Below are 23,466 nucleotides of genomic sequence, written 5' to 3' on the forward strand. Positions count from 1 at the left end.
GCTCTCTCTCATGTTCCCTCTCGTATTGCTCACGGTGGCACATTTCACCAGCGATTGTTCCTTCAGGGACTGACGCGTGATTCGTGAAGCGCTCGTTTCTCTCTTTGGAAGCACCTGCAGAGCAAGCGTGCACACGAGTGGTCATTGTCAGCGAGGCTATTTTGTGGTGTCCAACGTGATAGCACAGGCGACCATTAAAAGGCTGAACTTACCGTACGCGCGTTCAACAATTCAAGCTCCATATCGCAACAGCGGCGTATAATTCTTCCGAGATGATAATGGGGTGTTATTGTTGAGGTTCATTTAAGTGGCCGATGTGGAGTGTACTGCTGGCTAATGATTGAAATGAGCTTGCAGACATTTCAGATCAAGATTTCGGTCGTTAAGGTAGTTGTTTTCCGTAGAGAAAAAATGTCAGGTAGCCATGCGAAAATTGCATGTCACCATGAAGTGTATTACAGTAAAGAAAAAGAACATAGACTGAGTGCCACGCGACCGAACAGTACCGTATTTACACGCATACTGAATGTGCCCCCCCCCCTTAAAAAAACAAATAAAATGACCAAATTTGAGGGGTGCGTTCATTACGCGGGGTATAAATACTAAGAAAAAAAAATTGAAGTGGCAGAAACGGCACAAAAAAATATGGTCCTTTAATCGGACTTTCTTCCGTACGACTTACCTTCAAAATAAAAATTCGTGCTCTAGAGCAGAGTCCGCAAGTTTGTCTGAAAGGGGGGACGCGGCAAATAAGAGGGGCGAATTTGATCAAAATTTTTATTTCTATATTTTTTCGTATTCCTTCGTCAGGTCTTCATTTGTTCCGCGAGGAAAAATTATCGCGAAATATGTAGCACAAATTCAAGAAATAACATGTTTATGTGGTCGTCGAAAATTGCGAGCGAATGGCTCTTCTGATCGCGGTGCATCGCGGATTCCGCGGGTTTCCCAACGACGGAGCACCACCGTTTTAGCATCACCGTGAAGAGGAGAGAGGCCAGAAGTTCGGAGCTTCCTTCGGTTGAGCGCTGCGTTTCTCTGGCCAAACGGAAAACCTTACGAGGTGACCAACGAGGCCAGCACAGGAATAAACTTTTGAAGTCAGATTCTTCCTCGCTCCTCCCGACGAAGCCGGACCACCACGGAATGAACAATACGGGAGAATTTATCTACATTATTTACATATTTTGGCCCTTTCCTGCCGTCGGGATGCGGCCTCTCCTCTCGGCATCCACGACCCGTCTCTACCGTTCTTCTCGTTCCTATCTTCCCGGTCCTCCTTTCCAGCTCTCTCTCGTCCTTGCTTCCCCGCTGCTCCCTTCGGTCGGCTCCCCGGCCGTCAGCCGCGTATCCGGCGCCAACTGCCGCCACCTCGGTCTGTGCACGCGGCCGTCTCTTGGGGGCGCCGGATCGCCCGCGCGTACACGCACATAACCGCGGCGTCCTTGTGGCTGCCGTTCATCTTCGGGCCTTCGCCGTCCGCCAGGCGCCGGCTTCCGGCCCCCCTTCACGCCGCTCTGGGGTGTCTCCCATCCGTCGTCCGAGCCGCGCGAACCTCCACAAAAACCACCGCTTGTTTCACTCGCGTCCGGGGGGCGAGCCAGCAGACATGCCCGACAGTTGATTTTCTCAGCTTTCACTTTTTGTGCGATTGCAGTCCCTCATCCCTTCGGAATTTCGTAAAGAAAGGCAGTACAACGATTTTTTTTTGCTCATGAATCCTGGGGCATTGAGGAGTGCAGTAAAGCTCTCGGTTTCTCTACGTACACGCTGAATAGGTTTTGTAGTTATTCCGTAAAAAATGTTTTCATGTAAATATGCATGCTCAACTTCAACATTAATTTTCATAAGTATTAGTTAGCTAGAAAGAGCACTGATAGCTTTATTGCACAGGACGGGGCTTTCTGAACATGCTGACGTACAGAAAATCGTTACGCGATAGCCTAAAGGCGCGCTCACATTAGCGGGAAAACGCGCAACGCCGGGCGTTTCCCGCGTGCCGCTTCCCGCCCAAGCCGGTTTTTCTCCCGCGGACAGCCTGCTCTCCCGTCCCGCGGAGCGATGGGTCTATTTTTCCCGTGCCGCTGACGAGAACAGCCAATGGGCGCCGACCGTGAACCGTGACGTCGGTCCCAGTTCAGTGACCCCGTCGGCGGAGGCTGCGCGCGTCCGGCCGGCCGGCCGGCACTCGGCGGCTGCTTTGCCAGGGCGACGGGAGGGGAGCTAGCAGGGTGCGCTTTCCAGTCTTCTCTAGTGTCACGTGACTATCCCCTTCTCTTTCTGCTCGTTCGGGTCCTCCCTCAGCGCCTCCTCTCTCCACATTCCAAGACAACCGCAGCGTGAAAACGCGCGCAGTGTGAGCGTCATTCTGAGGAGCTGCGAGGCAGCGTCGACGTTGACGCCGTGCCGGCGCGGGAAGCTTCCCGCTAGTGTGAGCGCGCCTTAAGGAAGCTCGTTCTGCTGAAAACACGGCGTCGCCCATCGTCCGGCGTCAGTCGGAAAATGGTTTATCGTTTATGGGGGTTTAACGTCGCATAGCGACTCAGGCTATGAGAGACGCCGTAGTGAAGGGCTCCGGAAATTTCGGCCACCTGGGGTTCTTTAACGTGCACTGACATCGCACAGCACACGGGCCTCTAGAATTCCGCCTCCATCGAAATTCGAGTGCCGCGACCGGAATCGAACCCGCGTCTTTCGGGCCAGCAGCCGAGCGCCGTAACCACTCAGCCACCGCGGCCGCTCGCCTCAGTCGAAAAAATCCCAGAATCCTTAAATCAGAATATAGGAAAAAAAATTGGCTGTGGTTTAGCTCTGGTCAACCCTAGTTAAATTGCGAAAGCTTCGTTTCCTCGGCACGTCGTCTATGCAGCGTCTCGTTCCCATGCTCTCGAGAACTCAAACCGGTCTCTTCCGCAGTTGAAGAGTCACTCCGGGACGTGGCACTTCTTCTAGCCGCATCTTCGTTACGACGCTTCTCGAGTCGTGCGGCGCGTTCTTCTGGCGCCTCTTGAGCGCGTTCTCTCTTCCTCGCTTCGTTCTGTTGTTGTTGCGCTCTCCATAACGACCACAATACACTGACTGACTGACTGACTGATGTTGCTGGAAGGAAAAGGAAAGTGCACGGGCCTGCCTACTGGCTCAAGCCGAGCCACGCTCGCTGCCGCGTGCTGAAAGTAGGAGGGATAAAGGATAGGAGAGCAAAGAGTGAAAGAAAAGACAATACACTGAGGCGAAGCGCATATATATATATATATATATATATATATATATATATATATATATATATATATATATATATATATATATATATATATATATATATATATTGCCGCCAATATTTGCAGTGTTCGTTTTTCAAATCTGCCGCGACACCACCTTATCGCTTTGTTTGCGACGCAAGATGCGACTAGATTTATCTCGATTGATCGCAGCCAGGCAAAGCTGATTCTACGTTGTTCCGGAATGTTCTAGTAACTTTGCGCCCTTTATCTCGAATGTTCGCTATCAGCTTTAAATTGAGCACGGCCGACAGCGGCGGGCATTCTGTTCGACGACCGCCGAGCACGCTTGTCGCTTCGCCGCCGCCGAGTGATTCAGTCCATTTTGGGTGCAAGTCAGCCCAATAAACAGTTCTTTTAGAAGACCCTTTCGTCCGTCTTCATCGCTGCTTCGACTGCCGTCACCACTACGTGACAATATATATATATATATATATAGTGGGAGCAGTCAGGGTTGCACAACGGGCCAATGAAAACTTGCACAGTGAAAAGGTCACAACTGGTTAGATTATGTAGGTTTATTCACCAACGGTTTCAGACAGTGGACCGTCCTTCATCAGGGTTAAGTCGAATATATATATATATATATATATATATATATATATATATATATATATATATATATATAAATACCCCCCCCCCCCCCGTGAGGCGCCACCTCCTCTCCCTGTACCCCAGTGGAGCACACCTGGTGGAGCGAGCGGCGGCGGCGCCATCTGTTGGAGCGCGGCTGCGGCGTGCTAGGCAACAGCGGCTCAACATCGTTCGTCGGCCACGGCATACGGCTAAGTGCGCGACGAGCCGAAATGGCTCGCTGGCTGACGTAGTAAAGCTTTCGCTTTAAAAATACCTGGCATTGGGGTTTGAACCCAGGCCCTCGCTGTGTCAGGCGGACACGCAGCGCATGGGCCGCGAAGGGTTTTTCTCTTAATTGCCTGTTGTGGCAAGTACAGAAGCACCCCTACCGTGTCCATTGGTATGTCATCAAATTTACGTACTTTCAAGAACATCCATCACTTCAGAAGAACATCCATCACAAGAACATCCATCACTTCAGTGACTTCATCACAGAAACCTTGGTTCCTGAGGATGTCACGCAGCTTACATATACATTCGCTAGAAAATACCGCACACAGGGCCGACAACGGGATGCGACGGGTCGTTGGTTCAAGTGCGCACCTAATGAACTCTTCTGATGTGTGTGACTTAGTAACGTGCGTTTGGGATGTGTATTGATGTTAGAGGAATAAAAAAAGTAAACCAAATATTAATATACTAATTAGGTGACAAAAGTTACGCGGAATAAAAAGGCGGTGTTATCTTCCGGTGTGTATGAGTATGTGGCGCAGTATGTCGTGCAGTGCGACTTAGAAATGGGCGATTGGTAATCGACAAGTTTAGTGGTTGGTAATGGAATCGGTAACTGCAGTGTGATTGTAATCGATTACCGTGATCGATAATGTGATTGTGGATTGGTAATCGGTAAGAAATGAGAGAAAATAAATAAAAAGCGAAAAAAAGAAGGCGCTATCGCGTCGTCCTAAATTTTGAGTTATGGAAAGAAAGCGCCCCGCCGCGGTGGCTCAGTGGTTAGGGCGCTCGACTACTGATCCGGAGTTCTCGGGTTCGAACGTGACCGCGGCGGCTGCGTTTTTATGGAGGAAAAACGCTAAGGCGCCCGTGTGCTGTGCGATGTCAGTGCACGTTAAAGATCCCCAGGTGGTCGAAATTATGCCGGAGCCCTCCAATACTACGGCACCTCTTTCTTTCTTCTTTCACTCCCCCCTTTACCCTTCCCTTACGGCGCGGTTCAGGTGTCCAACGATATATGAGACAGATACTGCGCCATTTCCTCCCCCCCCAAAAAAAACAATAAAAAAATTAGTTATGAAAAGATTGAAAATTGTTTTTTGAGGAAAGGAAATGGCGCTGTAACTGTCTCACTTATCTCGGTGGACACCAGAACCGCGTTGTAATGGAAATGATAAAGGAGGGACTGAGAGAAGAAAGGAAGAAAGAGGTGCCGTAGTGGAGGGCTCTGGATGTAATTTCGACCACCTGGGGATCTTTAACGTGCACTGACATCGCACAGCACACGGGCGCCTTTGCGTTTCGCCTCCATCGAAATGCAGCCGCCGCGGTCGGGATCGTACCCGGGTACTCCGGACAAAATCAATTTTCATGGTGCGGTATGTGGGGTTTAACGTCTCGGTGCTGCTCGTGTAGCATCAGTGACGCCGTGTTGTGGAGGGCCGAGTTCATGTTTATCACCCGGAATTAACGTGCCCTGACAACGCACGGCATTTTTGGCCTTTGTTGAAATGCAGCCGCCGTGACCTGGGTTCGATTCTCTAACCTTAGTCTCAAAAGCCGAACGTGTAACCACTCAGCCATCTGCGAAATAATAACCGTCTGACCGGCTGCTTTCTGCCCGAGGTGCGAAACTTCGGTAAGCTGAGTGCTACGCGATGCACAAAGCCCTGAATTAGTTACAATTATGCTGTCTCCATTTACGGCCTACCCGCCGCGGTGGCTCACTGGTTAGGGCGCTAGGCTACTGATCCGGAGTTCCCGGGTTCGAACCCGATCGCGGCGGCTGCGTTTTTATGGAGGAAAAACGCAAAGGCGCCCGTGTGCTGTGCGATGTCAATGCACGTTAAAGATAATAGTAATAATAATTGGTTTTTGGGGGAAAGGAAATGACGCAGTATCTGTCTCATATATCGTTGGACACCTGAATCGCGCCGTAAGGGAAGGGATAAGAGAGGGAGTGAAAGAAGAAAGGAAGAATTAGGTACCGTAGTGGAGGGCTCCGGAATAATTTCGACCACCTGGGGATCTATAACGTGCACTGACATCGCACAGCACACAGGCGCCTTAGCGTTTTTCCTCCATAAAAACGCAGCCGCCGCGGTCGGGTTCGAACCCGGGAACTCCGGATCAGTAGTCGAGCGCCCTAACCACTGAGCCACCGCGGCGGGTACACACATACATACGTATTTGCATTCCGCCTCCTATTTAAAGGGACTATGCCATAAAATAATTGACATTACTTAAAGCAGACGAGAGATAGGCATTCGATCACTCGTCACCCCAGTGCAAGAATTTTTGAGCTGGCATCAATAACAGCGAAGATATAGACTATTAAAAATTACGCTCCTCCTCTCCCCCCTCAAGTCGTACACGAGGAGCACCAGAAAAAAATAGAGAACAGCCCGGGACAGGGCACCGCCCATGAATACGTCATCCGCTGACGTTTATCTTGCAACTTCCGGTTGTCGCTCCTAGCCCCCCAGCAGCAGCGTCGGCAGCATCTCTCCGGTTTCTTCGCCTTCCTGGATTGCGGCGCGCGTCGGGTTTCTTTGCTTGTCGTCTGTGGTAATTAGCAGTAATAAACCCGGACCTCGAGGTGCGACTGCTCGCTTTTACGGCCGCGATGGGCATCGAGCCCTATGCGTGCCCACGAAGAGCCGTGCGAGTGGCTCCGGAATTCCCTCCCGACAGGAGGCGGCAGAGGAAAATTGAAACCATATGCGCGAAGGCAATGCCCTGGCTCGCGCTTGCGCGAGAGGGTCGCGCGGCGGCACGAGCAGACGATTTTCACGGCTACCGGAAGTGTGCCCGTGACGTCGTGGCTGCCGTGGCTCCAGCGAATGAGAGCGTGTGGTGGCCTGGCAACGTCATGGTACAGTGACGTCTTTGTTCCACGATTTTAGTTCCAAAATCGGTCACTACGAGTACACCGATCGGCCCGCGAATTTTGAAAAACACGGTTTTTAAAAGTTCGTAATAAATTTCTTCCTTTTCCCCGCCGCGGTGGCTCAGTGGTTAGGGCGCTCGACTACTGATCCGGAGTTCCCGGGCTCGACCCCGACCGCGGCGGCTGCGTTTTTATGGAGGAAAAACACTAAGGCGCCCGTGTGCTGTGCGATGTCAGTGCACGTTAAAGATTCCCAGGTTTTTCGAAATTATTCTGGAGCCCTCCACTACGGCACCTCTTTCTTCCTTCCTTCTCTCAATCCCTCTTTATCCCTTCCCTTACAGCGGGCGCGGTTCGGGTGTCCGCCGATATGTGTGGCAGATATTGCGCCATTTCCTTTCCCCAAAAACCAATTTTCATTTTCATTTTAAAATGAAAGGTGCAGAACTGTCTTACTTCTTTGTGACACCTCAACCGCGCCGTAAGAGAAGGGAGGAACAACCTTAAACATATTGAATATGGGGGAAGAGAAAGACGTTACCAGGAAGGGAGAGGTGCACTGGCTAGCCGTCTCACTTCAGTTACTTGACACATGGACCGCGCAGCGATGGAAATGACGAAGGTCAGTAAAGGAAAAGCCAGCAAGAAATTTAGTCTAACAATGTTACGCGGTATGAGGAAAGGAGCTTCATGCTCTTCAGCAAATTAACTTTCGCACGTAGGAAAAACTGCACACTGTCACTAGTTTTCTGCCGTGGCAGTGCACTTGCACGCGTTCTATACAATGTCGTCAAGTTGCAGCACTTCGGGAAGCGTCCGCTTCTCATACAGTATGACAAGTCTACTAATATACTAGCCGCTGGCCGATTCTCATGTGGCGCCAGTTTTTACTGTGTTCGTACCGAAATTGTGGCCCAACCGTTTGTTGTATAGCGTTCCGTATGTGTCATACGATTTCTCGTTGCATATAGCTTACATGTGCTAGTCAAGTTGGAGGCTAGCTTGCGACAGGGATTCGAACCGACGACATATGCACCTTCAATTGTGTACCTTCCCAAACTTTCGTATAAGAATTGTGATGCAACATTGCACCCAGGGACAATAAAGCTTCTGCATTTCCACGCGCACGCAGTCTTAACTGTCTGTGCGGAATTTCTCCCATGGCATCCATCGATCAGTTCCCTATACTCACTGCATATTTCCCGCATATTCAACACGCATCTGTTCACGTGTTATAATTATAATTGTTTTTTTGGGAAGAGGAAATGGCGCAGTATCGGTCTCACATATCGTTGTTTGTGGCTATTTTGCCGACGAGCTTCCGCCGAACGGTACCTCCTTGAATAACGTTTACAAATTTCAAATAAACCCATGCCACTCTTCTCCGTTCTTTTCGCTAGAAACTCAGCTCACTATGTTCCTGTGTGATTCCCACGCGCACAGTGACGTTGGGAGTAGCACAGCAGGCCTGACTGTCCGGATTTATCTTAATGACAAGCACGTACGTGCGTTGATGAAATGACAACTGGAACAAAGGGAATATCATACATGGCGAGCGACGTGTGGATATTAAAAAAAAAACTGTGTTCGGAGGCACAGACACGTGCGCACTTACAAGGAAAATTGGCATGCGTTGGTGCGATGAATAATAATAATAATAATAATAATAATAATAATTGGTTTTGGGGGGAAAGGAAATGGCGCAGTATCTGTCTCATATATCGTTGGACACCTGAACCGCGCCGTAAGGGAAGGGATAAGGAAGGGAGTGAAAGAAGAAAGGAAGAGGTGCCGTAGTGGAGGGCTCCGGAATAATTTCGACCACCTGGGGATCTTTAACGTGCACTGACATCGCACAGCACACGGGCGCCTTAGCGTTTTTCCTCCATGAAAACGCAGCCGCCGCGGTCGGGTTCGAACCCGGGAACTTCGGATCAGTAGTCGAGCGCCCTAACCACTGAGCCACCGCGGCGGGGTGTTCACGTGTTTATAACGTTTTTTTTCCTCCTTTATCCCTTCACTTACGGCGCGGTTCATCCTCCGACATGTGAGACATATATACTGCGCCATTTCCTTTCCCCAAAAACCAATTTTTCATTTTCATTTCAGTGCACTACATAAGCACAAGACAGAAAAAAAAAAAATGTTCACGTGTTTATAACGTTTTTTTCTGTCTTGTGCTTATGTAGTGCACTGAAATGAAAATGAAAATTGGTTTTTGGGGAAAGGAAATGGCGCAGTATGTCTCACATATCGGAGGATGAACCGCGCCGTAAGTGAAGGGATAAAGGAGGGACTGAGCGAAGATAGGAAGGAAGAGGTGCCGTAGTGGAGGGCTCCGGAATAATTTCGACCACCTGGGGATCTTTAACGTGCACTGACATCGCACAGCACACGGGCGCCTTTTGCATTTCGCCTCCATCGAATCGCTGCCGCCGCGGTCGGGTTCGAACCCGGGAGCTCCGCATCAGTAGCCGAGCGGCTACTGAGCCACCGCGGCGGGTTTTTAGATATTTTAATAATAATAATAATTGGTTTTTGGGGAAAGGAAATGGCGCAGTATCTGTCTCATATATCGTTGGACACCTGAACCGCGCCGTAAGGGAAGGGATAAAGGAGGGAGTGAAAGAAGAAAGGGAGAAGAGGTGCCGTAGTGGAGGGCTCCGGAATAATTTCGACCACCTGGGGATCTTTAACGTGCACTGACATAGCACAGCACACGGGCGCCTTAGCGTTTTTCCTCCATAAAAACGCAGCCGCCGCGGTCGGGTTCGAACCCGGGAACTCCGGATCAGTAGTCGAGCGCCCTAACCACTGAGCCACCGCGGCGGGTTTAGATATTTTGCAATAAACGTTTTCGTGTAAATATGCATGCTGGAGTTCAACTTTTATTTGCATAAGCATTAAGCATTTAGAAAATGAACTGATAGCTGTATTGCACAGTGCAGGGCTTTCTGAACATGCGGACGGACGTACAGAAAATTTTGGATTTCCTCAATTTTCTCCTTATTGTTTGTTAGTAATTCCTCCTTAATTACTCAGCAACTATACCATCTAGCCTAAATTAAAGTTCTGGAATTAGCATAAATATTACTTATTTGCCCCCAAATTTGGTTAAATTTCATGCGAAAAGAAGGAAAATAGTTTATATTGTCGCGCCCCTCCTCCTTAAATGTTGTGTAAAGAGAGCACAGCTAGCTAGGTCACTCACTCTAGCACAACCCACATGATCCACATGCGCGAAGACCAAGCGCTACAAGTTGCTAGCTATTGCGGCGGTCCTCGTTATGGCTGCCGGTCGAACAGAGACTGACTGGCCGCGGTTTCTGTTGGTGCTCGGATTATTCGCCCGACATTTTAGAGCGAAAGCTCTACTTCACGACCAGAGCTGAAAAAGCTGTTTTAGCGCTGAAGCCTCGCCTAAGTAAATAAATGAAATAAAGATTACCGCGACTGGCGCGAACAGGACCGCTTCGCTGGCCAGTGCACGAGAACACCATGCTATCACCGCAGCCGACGACTCGTGTTGGTTGGTTGGCTTCAATTTGAACTGCAACACACGCTCGCGCTGTGCAATGCACATCGTCATCAACTTCCATTTGCGGCGCGAACAGCCTAACCCGTGTCTAATACCATCGCCAGACGTGCCGACGACCCAGCAAAGCGAAACCGTGCTATGCTCTCGCACTCGGTTTAAATACATCAAAATCCTACCAATTTTTATTCGCCGTTCGTCCCGCAGGCTGAGATATCATAGTATTGACATTAGACAGATGGCGCTTTATAGTACTGCGTAGTAGTGTTGTTTCAGCGTCCGAAAAAGGGTGCCATCTATAGCGTTTACCACCACTGGCAACGGACTGCGCGCAAAAATAATGGGGTGCGTTCATTACGCGAATGGGCAAAAAAAATTGCAATTTTTGACAGCCAGAGAGGGGGGCGTGCATTGATTGCGCGAGCGCGTGCATTACGCGAGTAAATACGGTAGGCATATGATATGGGGCGCAGTGTGAAAAAATAGCGCAGATGTGCTTATAATTTCTCCGTAGAACCCTGTCCGCAACGTCCTCATTTCCATGGAGGCGAAATGCGAAAGCACCGGTGTGCTGTGCCACCACGGCCTCTAGATCTCCTGTAGATCTCCGGTAGATCGAGCGGCCGTGGCTTTGCCTTCTTAGTGCACATTACAGAACTTCAGGGGGTCTAAATTAATCCGGAGTCCTCCACTAAGGTGGAAGGCTTCGCAATTTGCAGTTTTACAACTAGCAAGTTTTTCGTGAAACAGTGAATACTGTTGTCTTCGAAGAGGTTATCTCAATATGATGTTAATGAAAGGTAGGCAGTATGTCTTGCGCAATCAATGAGCCTTAGAGGCAGAAAAAATTACGCTGTTGTGTGTTGAGTTACTATTAACGCGGGAGTCAAATAATATGCCGTGTTAAGTGAAGCTTAGTGAAAAACAGCGCACAAGCAAACACAGACAGAAAGAAGGGGTTTGCTTGTGCGCTGTTTTTCACTAAGATGCAAAACCAACTAGCCCATTCAGCTGCTTTACTAAGTGAAGCTATTGAAGGCTTAAAAAAAAAAACTGGCAGAAATCAAATTTTAGGTATATTTTAAGTAGGAAATAAAAAGAAATTAAAAGAAAAAAAGCGTAATAAAAATAATAAATAAGAAATTATGGAGAACAAATGAAAATAGAAGAAAATGAAAAATAAAAACAATAAATGAACAAATTCTAAAAATGAAAAGAAAAAATAGAGGGAGAAGGGATTCCCTATCCTTTCTCGTATTTCCGCTCGTAAGCAGACTTAGTGCAAATGAATTTGTTTTACCCCCCTTTTTTTTGCAATGGAGTGACTTTTTTTCATGGTAGCCCCGCAGGGGGGCGCCTGCAGCTTGCAGGCGTCGCGACGGTGAGTGGCGACACCGCGGGTTCCCGAGCATCCGCAGGGACGTCCCCGCAAGGGGATGATGGTGAACTGTGCATCACCACGGACCCGAGCACCCGCGCCTCGCCGTGCGTGGCATCGCCGTGTCCGGGGAAAAGGGGATCCTGGTGGTTGAGCCGATGCCGAGCGTTTGGACCCTTAAGGCCCCTCGGCGGAGGCAACACACCACTTTGGCCCCAGCTTCACGTAGACGGCACCGCCTGACCCGACCGGGGGAAATCGGCAGTCGCCTTTTCCTATCCTCCACACTGTCTTTCACTTTCCTATCCCTTTCTCACAACTCTCCTATCTCCTACTCACTTCTTAGTTTTTTCACTTTTCATAGGCGGCGAGGGTTAACCTTGTGTGGCCAACCACCCTGAGTTGTGTCGGATTTGGTTATAGTTGAGGTGTACAGCTGGCGTGGGCAGGACTTGCGTTCAAGTTCCTGTCCCGTCCCCTTGTTGGACTCCATGGTGGGTGGCTGGCACCATGACTGAAAAACTTCATTTTTTATGGCTCCCCCACTTTCAAAACCCGATCGCTCTCTCAAGAGAGGGCGGAACGAAGCAGCAGACTTTTTTTCAAAAAGGAAACCGACAGTGACATTCACCAAGTTCTATGTTATCCACAGCGAAAGTAATGAAAAACAAGCAAGAATAATTTCTCCGTTCCTTGTATCTAAATGCCTAACAGATACCCTGGGCCCTGGCTACAAGGTGTCTAAAATGGCCAGCGGAGACTTATTGTTAGAACTCCTTGACAAAACCCAGAACTCGAAAATCGCAAACATTGCATCCATCGGAGAAATCCCAGTTTCAATAACAGCGCACCGATCCCTAAACTCAGTTCGTGGTGTCATCTCAGAAAACGACTTCATACACCTAACCGAGAAAGAATTGCTGGAAGGCCTGTCTGACCAAAATGTCACAGATGTATACAGAATCAAAATCCGGAAAGACAATAAAGAAATAGAGACGAAACACTTGGTTTTAACATTCAATACAAGTACATTACCAGAAACCATCGATGTAGGATACTTGAAAGTAAATGTCAGACACTACATTCCAAACCCACGAAGATGCTTCAACTGTCAAAGGTTTGGCCACGGCTCACAGAGCTGCCGCGGCCGCAAAACGTGCGCAAAATGTGCTTCCAAGGATCACATTTCTGAGGAATGTGACGCAGCCCTGCGCTGCGCTAACTGCGAAGGAGAACATGCTGCATACTCCAGGGCCTGTCCGTCCTGGAAGAAGGAAAAAGAGATTATCACGATAAAAACCAAGGAAAACATTTCATTTAGAGAAGCAAGAAGGCGATTTGCCGTTACCAACCAGTTCTCCTTCACAGCAAAATCCAGCTTTGCTGATGTGGTGCGCAGGGGCGGTGCACCACACAGCACCCCGGTCGCTGCCGAGGCCACTTCCATCGAGCCAATGGCAGGACCATTCACGCCCCAGGCAGGGTCAGCGAAAGCTGCCCTGCCAGTGTCAAAGCAGGGAGCGCCGGTCCATGCGTCGGCATCCCGCAGGACTTCCCCCTACCGGGGGAGGACTGAAACCCACAAACCCGCGGCTTCCCCGCGGTCCTCCAGCGCATCTCGTGAGGCGATGGATATAACTGCCATTCCGCCTCCACTACAGAGGCGGAACAGCTCTCTTGAGCGGAAAAAAGACAGGCCCCTAATAACGGGCCCACTACTAAAGTAAATCCCCTTTCATTTCCTCTCAAAAACATAAACATGGCTTTTTTAATCCATTGGAATTGTAGAGGACTTATGCGGAATTACAGCGATATAACACATATTTTAGGGTCAATGTTACCCACAGCTTTATGTCTTCAGGAGACCAATCTTGGTCCACAACATGTACATATCCTGAAACATTATAAAACTTTTAGACGCGATCGAGAGCAGGCAAATCGGCTATCGGGAGGCGTCGCGATAGTCGTTCAAAGCGGTGTCCCTGCTCAAGAAATTAAACTCAAAACAAAACTTGAGGCTGTTGCAGTCAGTATCGTAAGCTATAAAACACTAACAATCTGTTCCGTATACATTCCTCCACATTTTATGTTAACACTCTATGACCTACAGCAACTGATCAGAGAACTTCCGGAGCCATATCTGTTACTTGGGGATTTTAATGCTCACTCCTCCCTGTGGGGAAGCGAACGCTGTGACGCTAGAGGTCAAATAATCGAAGATTTTATCCTGACGAATAATGTATGTCTTTTAAATACGAAAAAGGCCACATACTGTTCCCCAACGTCTAGGAAAATGAGTAGTTTAGACCTGTCTTTTTGTTCACCTTCTGTTTTTAGTGATTTTAAGTGGGACGTTTTAGACAACCCGTTTGGGAGTGATCACCTACCAGTTTTTATAAGCCTATCATCCTCACCTGCAGTCATCCCGACCAAACCACGGCGATGGAAGCTACATCTAGCTGATTGGGCGTTGTTTAGAGAAAAGGCCAGATTAGAGGACATTTACTCAGAAACACTTAGCATAGATGAAATCAATGAAATTCTTACAAAGCGTATCATCGATGCTGCACGGCTAGCTATTCCCCTGTCCACAGGCGTGGTGCGCCAGAACCACAAGGTATGGTGGACGCGAGAATGTTGGGAAGCCAAAAAACAACAAAATAAGGCCTGGGGTGTATTTCGTAGGTATCCTACTCACGAAAATCTAATAACTTTCAAAAAGGCAAAAGCTAAAGCCCGATATATACGGCGGAACGCGGAAAAAATGTCTTGGCAAAATTATGTGTCGTCCATAAACAGCTCGGTAACATCAAAAAAACTGTGGGAGCAGGTCAGAAAAGTAAATGGCAGCTATTCCCCATTCACCCTTCCTCTGCTGACGGATCCTGGAATTCAGACAAGTATTAAAGAACAAGCAGACATTTTGGGGCAACATTTTTTTATAGTTTCTAGTTCTTCCCACTATACACAGTCATTCTTAAAATACAAAAACACAACCGAAAAACAGACTCCCTACGGCAGGCAGCACAAACGAGCCTTACAATAATTTGATTACACTTCAAGAAATACAGAGAGTACTGTCTATAGGTAAACAAACTGCACCAGGCCCCGACGAAATTCATTATGAAATGCTATCCCATCTATCTGAGCAATCTGTAGAAGTTCTGTTAAAATTTTTTAACAAAATATGGGTAGTAGGGAAAATACCAGCTGCTTGGAAAAAAGCCATTATTGTTCCATTTCTAAAACCAGGAAAGCCACCAACCTCCCCTAACAGTTACAGGCCTATAACCCTTACAAGCTGTCTTGCCAAATCTTTTGAGAGTGTTATAAATATTAGATTAACGTTTATTCTAGAATCCCGAGAGCTTCTTGATGTCCACCAATGTGGTTTTAAAAAAACGTGTTCCACAGTCGACCATTTAATCCGCCTGGAAAACACAATCCGAGAGGCCTTTATACACAGACAACACTGCCTTTCAGTTTTTTTCGATATGGAGAAGGCATATGACACGACCTGGAGGTTCGGGATTCTTCGCGACCTGGCAGAACTTGGTATCCGCGGGAGGATGCTGAAATATTTGAGCGACTTTTTATCCAACCGTTCTTTCCAAGTTCGTCTCGGCGCAACCCTCTCAAATAATTTTACTCAGGAAAACGGCGTTCCTCAGGGATGCATTTTAAGTACTACATTGTTCATAGTAAAAATGAATTCTTTAACCAGTATAATTCCACAGTCCATTATGTACTCGGTCTACGTTGATGACCTTCAAATTGCGTGCACATCTTCTAGCCTGGCAACTTGTGAGAGACAACTACAACTCACAATAAATAAATTAGCACTTTGGGCGGACAGAAATGGATTTAGGTTTTCTCCACAGAAAACTGTTGCGGTTCTTTTCTCGCTGCAGAGAGGACTGCAGATTGATCCCACCCTCCACTTGCACGACACCACACTTCCAGTAAAACAAGAACACAAATTTTTAGGCTTAACTTTTGACAAAAAGCTTACGTTTCTACCACATATAAACACCCTAAAAAAGAAAGCCACCCAATCCCTGAATATACTTAAAGTACTCTCACGGAAGCGTTGGGGATCCGATAGGAGGTGCCTATTGCACATCTATCGCTCTCTAGTACGCTCTTCGTTAGACTATGGATCCATAGTGTATGGGTCTGCGAGGCCATCATACCTTAAAAAGCTAGATCCAGTACAAAACCTCGGGTTGCGCCTTTCAACTGGTGCTTACAGAACATCACCCATAAATAGCCTTCACGTAGAAGCAAATGAACCGACCCTCACCAACAGGAGAACAATGCTTACCTGTGCATACGTACTGAAAATAAGGTCCCTACCGAAACATCTTTGTTACACCATAGTTACAAAATGCCCATCCAGAACATTGTTCACCAACAAACCTCAAGCTGTAAAACCATTGCTCCTCCGCTTTGAAGAAATATGCCAAGAAATAAACATACTAGATGCACTTCCTGATGTTGCCCAGAGACCCGATAGGTTGCCACCTTGGTACTTGTTTCCTGTTGTATGCGATTTCGCACTGACACACATTAAAAAAAGACATACCCCACTGGAATATATACAGCAAGAGTTTCTTGGAGTAAGTGAAAAATACAACAATTGCACAGATTTCTACACAGATGGCTCTAAGACAGCACTCTATGTAGGGAGCGCGATAGTGCAAGGGAAATGGGAAAAAGTAGTCAGGCTGCCTCAGTGCGCTTCAATCTTTACAGCAGAGTGCTACGCCATTGCTCTAGCTGTAGAACAAATATTGAAGAAAAACATACAGAACAGTGTTATCTACAGTGACTCTCTCAGCGTAATTACAGCAATAAACCCCGGAAATGCAACTGAACCCTTAATAGGAAACATAATACATAATGTAATACGAGCTTATTCACAAGGACAGACAATAAAGTTTTGTTGGGTTCCCAGTCACGTGGGCATCAGCGGAAATGAGAGGGCTGATGCAAGCGCCGCACTTGCCCTTAACGCAAAAATAAAACCAGTAAACATACCACATAAGGACTGCATCAAGTCAGTCCAGAATAAATTGAGAGAAAAATGGCAGGCCTCTTGGGACAACGAGATTAACAACAAACTGCACTTTGTAAAACCTGTCCTGGGTGAATGGAAGACCTGTAGGCACCAGGAATGATTTATTGAAGTAATTTTATGTCGTCTCCGCATTGGACATACACACATTACACATAATTTTTTACTAACGAAACAAGACAAACCTCGTTGTGAAAGATGTGGAGACGAACTAACAATAAACCATATTTTATTCTCTTGTGCAAAACTCGAAAAACTAAGAAATAAGCACTTTACGAAGTTTTATAATGAATACATTCCTTTACACCCAGCGCTGCTTTTAGGCGAAAATGCCATTGTTAACATATCTTCCGTTTTTAGCTTTTTAAAAGAGGCAGATGTTCTTCAGAGACTGTAAACTTTGATTCACAGCTTTGCTTTAAAATATGATGCATTTCAGCCATTTTCTCATTCCATGAGAAGAGGGCTGAGGTGGTTATTTGAATGGTTGGGAGCCTCAGGATCCTTGCCCAGCCAAGGATGGCTACTGAGGTTATCTGACCTTCTTGAAAGCGTTTATTTTCAGCCATTTATAAAATTTCTTCTTTCTCTTATTACTACCAGAACGAAATAGCAATTTAAGTCCTCTACACAACCGTGTTTCCTCCCACCTACAGAAAAGTGTTCATATACCTTGAGCCTAGCGCATGATAGCCTTAGCTGCTTATGTGCCATTAAACCCAACACAACACAACACAACATTTTTTCATGGTAGTTTACTGTGTATTGTTGTCAATAGCTTCGTCAGTCTCCGCAGGGCGAAGGTGGGAAACTGTGATGGAAGCGGCACCGCGAAGTTGAGAGGTCGTGGTTTTGTTCTTGTGCATTGTGCTGAGCCGGGAAAACAGGGAGCCGTCACATAGTGAGGAAGATAGCTGCTTCGGGCGGCGATTGGCGATGCGTGGCAGCTTTGTGTTGTCTGCAACCACAGCGCGCCTAAGCCGCGCTGAAATAGTCGCTGGCACTGATGGCGCTTTGCGGCAGAGTCCCCTTAACGATATGGGAGAGCTTTTGTACGCTCTCCCTGCGCAGTGGAACATCAGACGGACAAAGGGAAGCTGCCCTGCACTGGCAGTTGTCGATATAGTTTCTCTGTGGTGCAAATAGAAAGCTGCTTGCGATCGCGGCGACGGATGCTGCCGCGTCTGCTGTATACAGGAATGGGCGAATGTGTGTCGTCGTTCGCCTTGCCGAGTGACTGCAAACGGCGCGGAGTGCTGAAATGGGTCATGCCATGGCAGAAATCCGGCACCCCTTCTTCTGAATCCTGAATGTCAGTCAGTCAGTGCACATTAAAGATCCCCAGGTGGTCGAAATTATTCCGGAGCCCTCCACTAGGGCACCTCTTTCTTTCTTCCTTCTTTCGCTCCCTCCTTTATCCCTTCCCTTACGGCGCCGTTCAGGTGTCCAATGATATATGAGACAGATACTGCGCCATTTACTTTCCCCCCAAAAACCAATTATTATTATCATAAGGTGGGGGCTGGGCAAGGAAGCGATGAGCAGGCATCCCTCCGTTTTTGCCGCGCATGCGCACGAGACGCGTAACTCGAACCCAGAGCCTAACGCATAACGTTAGATGGCGCTGACTTGCTCCGCAGAGCACCGTCGGCGCGCTCTAAACAGGGCTGCTCGCCACTGCACGTTCGTTGCATTTACAGCTGCTCGGAACCAACATAAGTAGCGGTCGGACATAACGCTGCCGCTGTCAGGATGCCCGAGCGATCGGTCGGTCGGTGCCCGCATACTCGATCCACGCAGGTTGACGCGGTGTGCGCGCTTGCAGGTTCCACCCAAACAAGCCAAGTCACTGGCCACTGCCTTTTTTGGGTGTGCAGCATAGGCTTCGTTCCTTCATATGTGCCTTACGAGTTCTCTCTCGTCAAGACTGGTGCCTCCGAGTAGTGTCACTTCATCAATAGCGCGCAAACTATAAAAGAATAACGCACGAGCATGCGGAAGCAGATTTCATGCAATGATCGCCGAGCGGAAGATTTGTTCCTCTTGTCTTACTGCAACCAATGTTCGAATTCTGCTTTTAGATTCCAATGAGGTTGAACTGCCCACACAAAGCTTCGAAAAACCAGTTTACCTTGACTAGTGTCCCCAAGTCTGCCGAAACCGTCATTCCAACGCGCTGCTGTGGCCCACGGGATCGAGCTGAAACCGAAGCACTGACCGGCGCATTTTGAGATGCCGCATGCTTTTATTTTACAGCGAAAGCTTTACTGGCCGCGAACTTGCGATTTCGCCGTGGCGGTGCTCTGAGGAGGCACATGACGTCACAACGCGCGCCTTGCCGCGCAGCCGAACCGGTCTGGCCGGGCCGGCGGCGGCTGGCGCACTCGGTGCGAAATAGGCTTTAGAAAGAGACGTGCTGCAAGTCTCCGCCAGTGCGGTCAGAGTGCGCCGAAGCCGCCGAACGCGTCGGTGGTCAAGCGCAGTTGGAGTATAGAGGGTCTCGCTTTGGCCGACGTGATGCCGCCATGCAGCGCGCGCAGCGCGCGCTCGTTACGCCGGAGTATAAACACGCCTTAACAGAGCCTGCGCTTAACCGTTAACCAACATATTCGGTGGCGGCATCTATGGGAGCCACTGAACACCCCCCCCCCCCCCCACACACACACACACACACACTGGATAAAAAAAAAAGAAACTGTGCCGAGGCTCGGAATCGAACCAGGGCATTTAGCGTTGGAGGTGGAGACGCTACCACTCCGCCACGACGGCTCAAGCTTGAAGCATGAATAAAGGCGCATCTAGTGAATACTCTTCCAATGCAGAAGTCTCCGCGCTTTCGCTACGTATATCCTGGCCTAACAGAGCTAGGCCACCAGCAATTTTTTTTTACTGATGTGGGAACCCTGTTGAATATCAGTACGTGCTGCACTTGCTCTTCTTTGCTTGTGGCAGGGGTCGGGGGGAGGGGTATTTCGCTCTTCACGATGGGACAACGTAACTTTGTGTGCTGAAAGATGCCATATCACGAAGGACACTCGAAAATAAAGCCTTCACTGTTAGAAGCGCTGAACCCAACTGTTGAAAATTTGCCAGCGCTGATATGCTTCTAGCGACTTCAGGAGACCACCTGGAACTGTCGAACGACATGTTTGACGAGGCAGGTGCATCTAGCGGGGAAGAACTTAGGCCCGACGGGAGCCATCTGCGCGCTCTACTCTACGTGGCTCCCATTTCTTTGAGACGCGCTAATATTTGAAGTTTGCGAATCGGTATCCTGCTTGTTCGATTTGTAGCATTCGAAACTATTTTAAATTTCGAGCAGCATTTTTTTTTATATTCGCTCCCAGAATTTTAGGAGCTGTAGTCTTCGAACACTAGGGGTGTGACGCAGCTTTAATGTTTTCCAGCAGGCACCTCAAAAATGGGCTCCACTCAGACATCACACGATATGCTGCCATGGGCGGCGTGCACTAGGCGGAAGTTTGACAGCTCATGCCAATCCTGGTAGTATGCCGTGGGGCGATGGAGCCTGGACCATGTTTGAGGTGCGGGAGGGAGAGCTTCAAATTAGCTTTCGTAGAAACCTATGACCTCATTGAAATTTGGCATTTTTTGTGTTTCCCTGTTGAAATGGCGGCAGCGCTTTGACATTTTGCATGCTTTTTGATTTTGACCGGAATATTCAATAAGCTGTGTTTCAGGCTGGAGTTAGGTTTTTGGACTAACGTGGTAATTTTGTTTTCTTTACTATGTTCACGCTTTGCACTTCAGTTAATTTTAAGTTCAGTATACTCCGATCAATTTTAATAGATGTTCTCTGAGCGTAGTTTTTCTCCTGTGGTGTGAACGTGTAATCCAGGCAGTTGCTTGCTTTGCTTTTTTTTTTTTTCAATGACTGCCTTCACAGATGAAGCAACTGAAACTGCACAAAGACTCTAGCGAAGGAACACGACATGGACACTGCTGCACAACCAGCTGATTTATATTTGAAGTCGTGTGCTTTTAAATGTGAATAAATGATGAATCATTTATGTCACCAGTGCCCAGAAGACAGATAAGAGTTCTGTCTCAGAGACAGCAACTGAAGGCGTGCTGACACACTGATCACCTGATTCGAAAACTGGCAAGTCATCTGGTCCTCGAGTCAACATGTAGCTGTATTTCAGGACAACACCGACCTCTTGAAACTTCAGAACGCTCACGCAATCCCTGCAATGTAGCATTCGGAACATGACCCATGTGCATGCCGACATCGCCGTAAACTACTCAGTGTGCCGCAGCTCACTTGACTGATGAGTTGACTCACGCATAACAAAAGAACACGGTGATATCTAAGGATTGAGAAGCTTTTCAATCACGTGCCAATCTAGGCATTCTTTTCATGCTTTACTTAATTGAGCTGCAGTTTTTGTACGTAGTAAAAGGGTACAAGCTTTATTATTTGCGTACGCCAAAGCAGAACACCGCGCAGAGCCAAGACAATTCAATAGAAGAATGCTTGGCTTTAGAGCTCTAGCCAGTATACTTAGCTGCTGACCGCAGTAACCGCAGTTTTTATGACACCGCTTGACATGTTTGCATGTTTAGGGGAATTCAATTAGTGGAAATTGTAGGCTAGGTGTTACACCAGCGAGGATCTGATGGCACGCGGCAGCTGGAAATGTCGCCGGTTCGGACGATACGGGCAGGTCCGACGACCGCGGCCATCTTGGGTGGCCCGCTCTACTGCGATCCCTGACCTCAGAACCATGCCATAACTGAACTGCTGTTGGCAGGTCAACGGCAGTTAGCTCAGCTGTCGTTCAGTTCTACTGTTGATCACCTGAACTGTCCTTGAAAGCGCGTGTGTAATTTCTAACAACTTGACTATTAAATTATATCAGCTATATTTATTTAAATTGCCATTTCAAACTCCTGCCATTGTGAGAAAAATTGCTTTAATGGTGTTCATACCTCCATACCATTTAGGATGTTCTTACAGTACTTACTTACTGCTGCTATTTGTGGTGGTTTGTGATGGCAGGCCAATACGGCATTGCTTTAAAGAGATGGCTGTATGCTGGCTGTTTCACTGAATGTTTCTCACACCATTTTTTTTTATAAAAGGCCATTTTCTTTGACGCAGTTTTGTCTCTGGTGGTGGACATCAGAAAACATCAAAGAAACATAAATAGCGTGCTGTTAAATTAAAAACAGGGTGCCTCATTGTAATCATTGATTTATAGCTTGCTGTTAGTGACAGCCATATCATTTACTTCGAAAGTACAAGTCTCGGTATTGCAGCACAAGGAAATGTGGCTTTCCAATAGTGTTGCAGCGAAACTGTCTGGCCGAAGCGCACACTACCATGTCCATAAGTGTGTTTTGCTCAGTGGTGTGCAGGTTGCTGCTCTTTTCCACTCTCCAGTCCATGCACTTTTCATGCAGAAATTTCACTAGACTTGTCAATGATCTACACATATGAACCTATTATATTGAATAGAGATCAGATGGCTAAGGAAAGTTATATTTGGCATTTAGTACAGGTTCTTGCTAAACATTCTTAAGGGAAATTTGTTTCATGCTGTACAACATTAACTGTGCTGGACAACATTCATCAGCATTCATTTTAAATTGATGACATAGCTGTCAAAAAGCATAGTTTATCCTGTGCATGTATAATGGCTACACAAAATTAGGTTTGCAGGGAGTTGCCAGGTCATAACGACGGCAGTGATAAATTAGTAGCACTGAATATTCTTGGCGCTGTGCAGATACCATGCCACCTGCAGTCATCCACAATTGTTCTCAGCTTAAAAGGTTTAGTGTAGTGTTAATTGAACTTCAAGGGGCAACCAGATGCAGTTCAGGAAATGAAAATTCAACCGCAGCATAATAAAGTCCGCAGTTATGTAATAGTTGCTGAGCTCTGTGCTAGCTGTGCTGGCTCTGGCTATGGTGTGCAACTGCTGCACCAATGGTTGTGGTATCAAATCTCTGCTGTCATGGAACCACTTTGATGGAGGCTAATTGTAAAGGCATCCATGCGGTGTGGAATATTGGTGTACGTTAAAAAATCCAGTTGGCTGAAATTAATCCAGAGTTCTCCACTACAGCATCCCTCATAGCCCGTGTGTAGCTTCACGATGTTATATCCTGCATACCATACCAGTTGGGGTCAGTGCTTGTGTGGAGAAAAAAATTCATTGGGGGCACTTAGATATCTCTTAATTTCCGGAAGGCGAAAGCTGTTCACGACTCATTGCACTGCACTGATTTGAATCTGCCGCGCTTGAATTCATTTCGCGACAGAGGAGAAGAGCAGCTGGCGCGAGCATGGCAGAGGAAGCGGTGACGTCACGCTGCGCATGTGCAGCGCGTCGGCAGTTGTTGCTTGGCGGCGGATCACACTGCTTCATCTGATGTGACGTCATCATCCACGTTTCCTTGTTTTTGAGCAATTTTTATCCGAATTCTAGATCTCCCGGTGATCTTAAGGACACGTGACATCACAAGGTC

The 23,466-nt window shown here is 47.7% G+C and overlaps 1 protein-coding gene across 4 annotated transcripts in view; it reads left to right on the top strand.

The window, feature by feature from the left end:
* The window catches only part of LOC144115717 (SH2 domain-containing protein 4A-like), a 336,736-nt gene that overhangs the window by 290,581 nt on the left and 22,689 nt on the right, over window positions 1–23,466 (top strand). The gene's annotated exons all lie outside the window — the stretch shown is intronic.

The sequence above is a fragment of the Amblyomma americanum genome, chromosome 1 (assembly GCF_052857255.1).
Source record: "Amblyomma americanum isolate KBUSLIRL-KWMA chromosome 1, ASM5285725v1, whole genome shotgun sequence".
Classification (NCBI taxonomy): domain Eukaryota; kingdom Metazoa; phylum Arthropoda; class Arachnida; order Ixodida; family Ixodidae; genus Amblyomma; species Amblyomma americanum.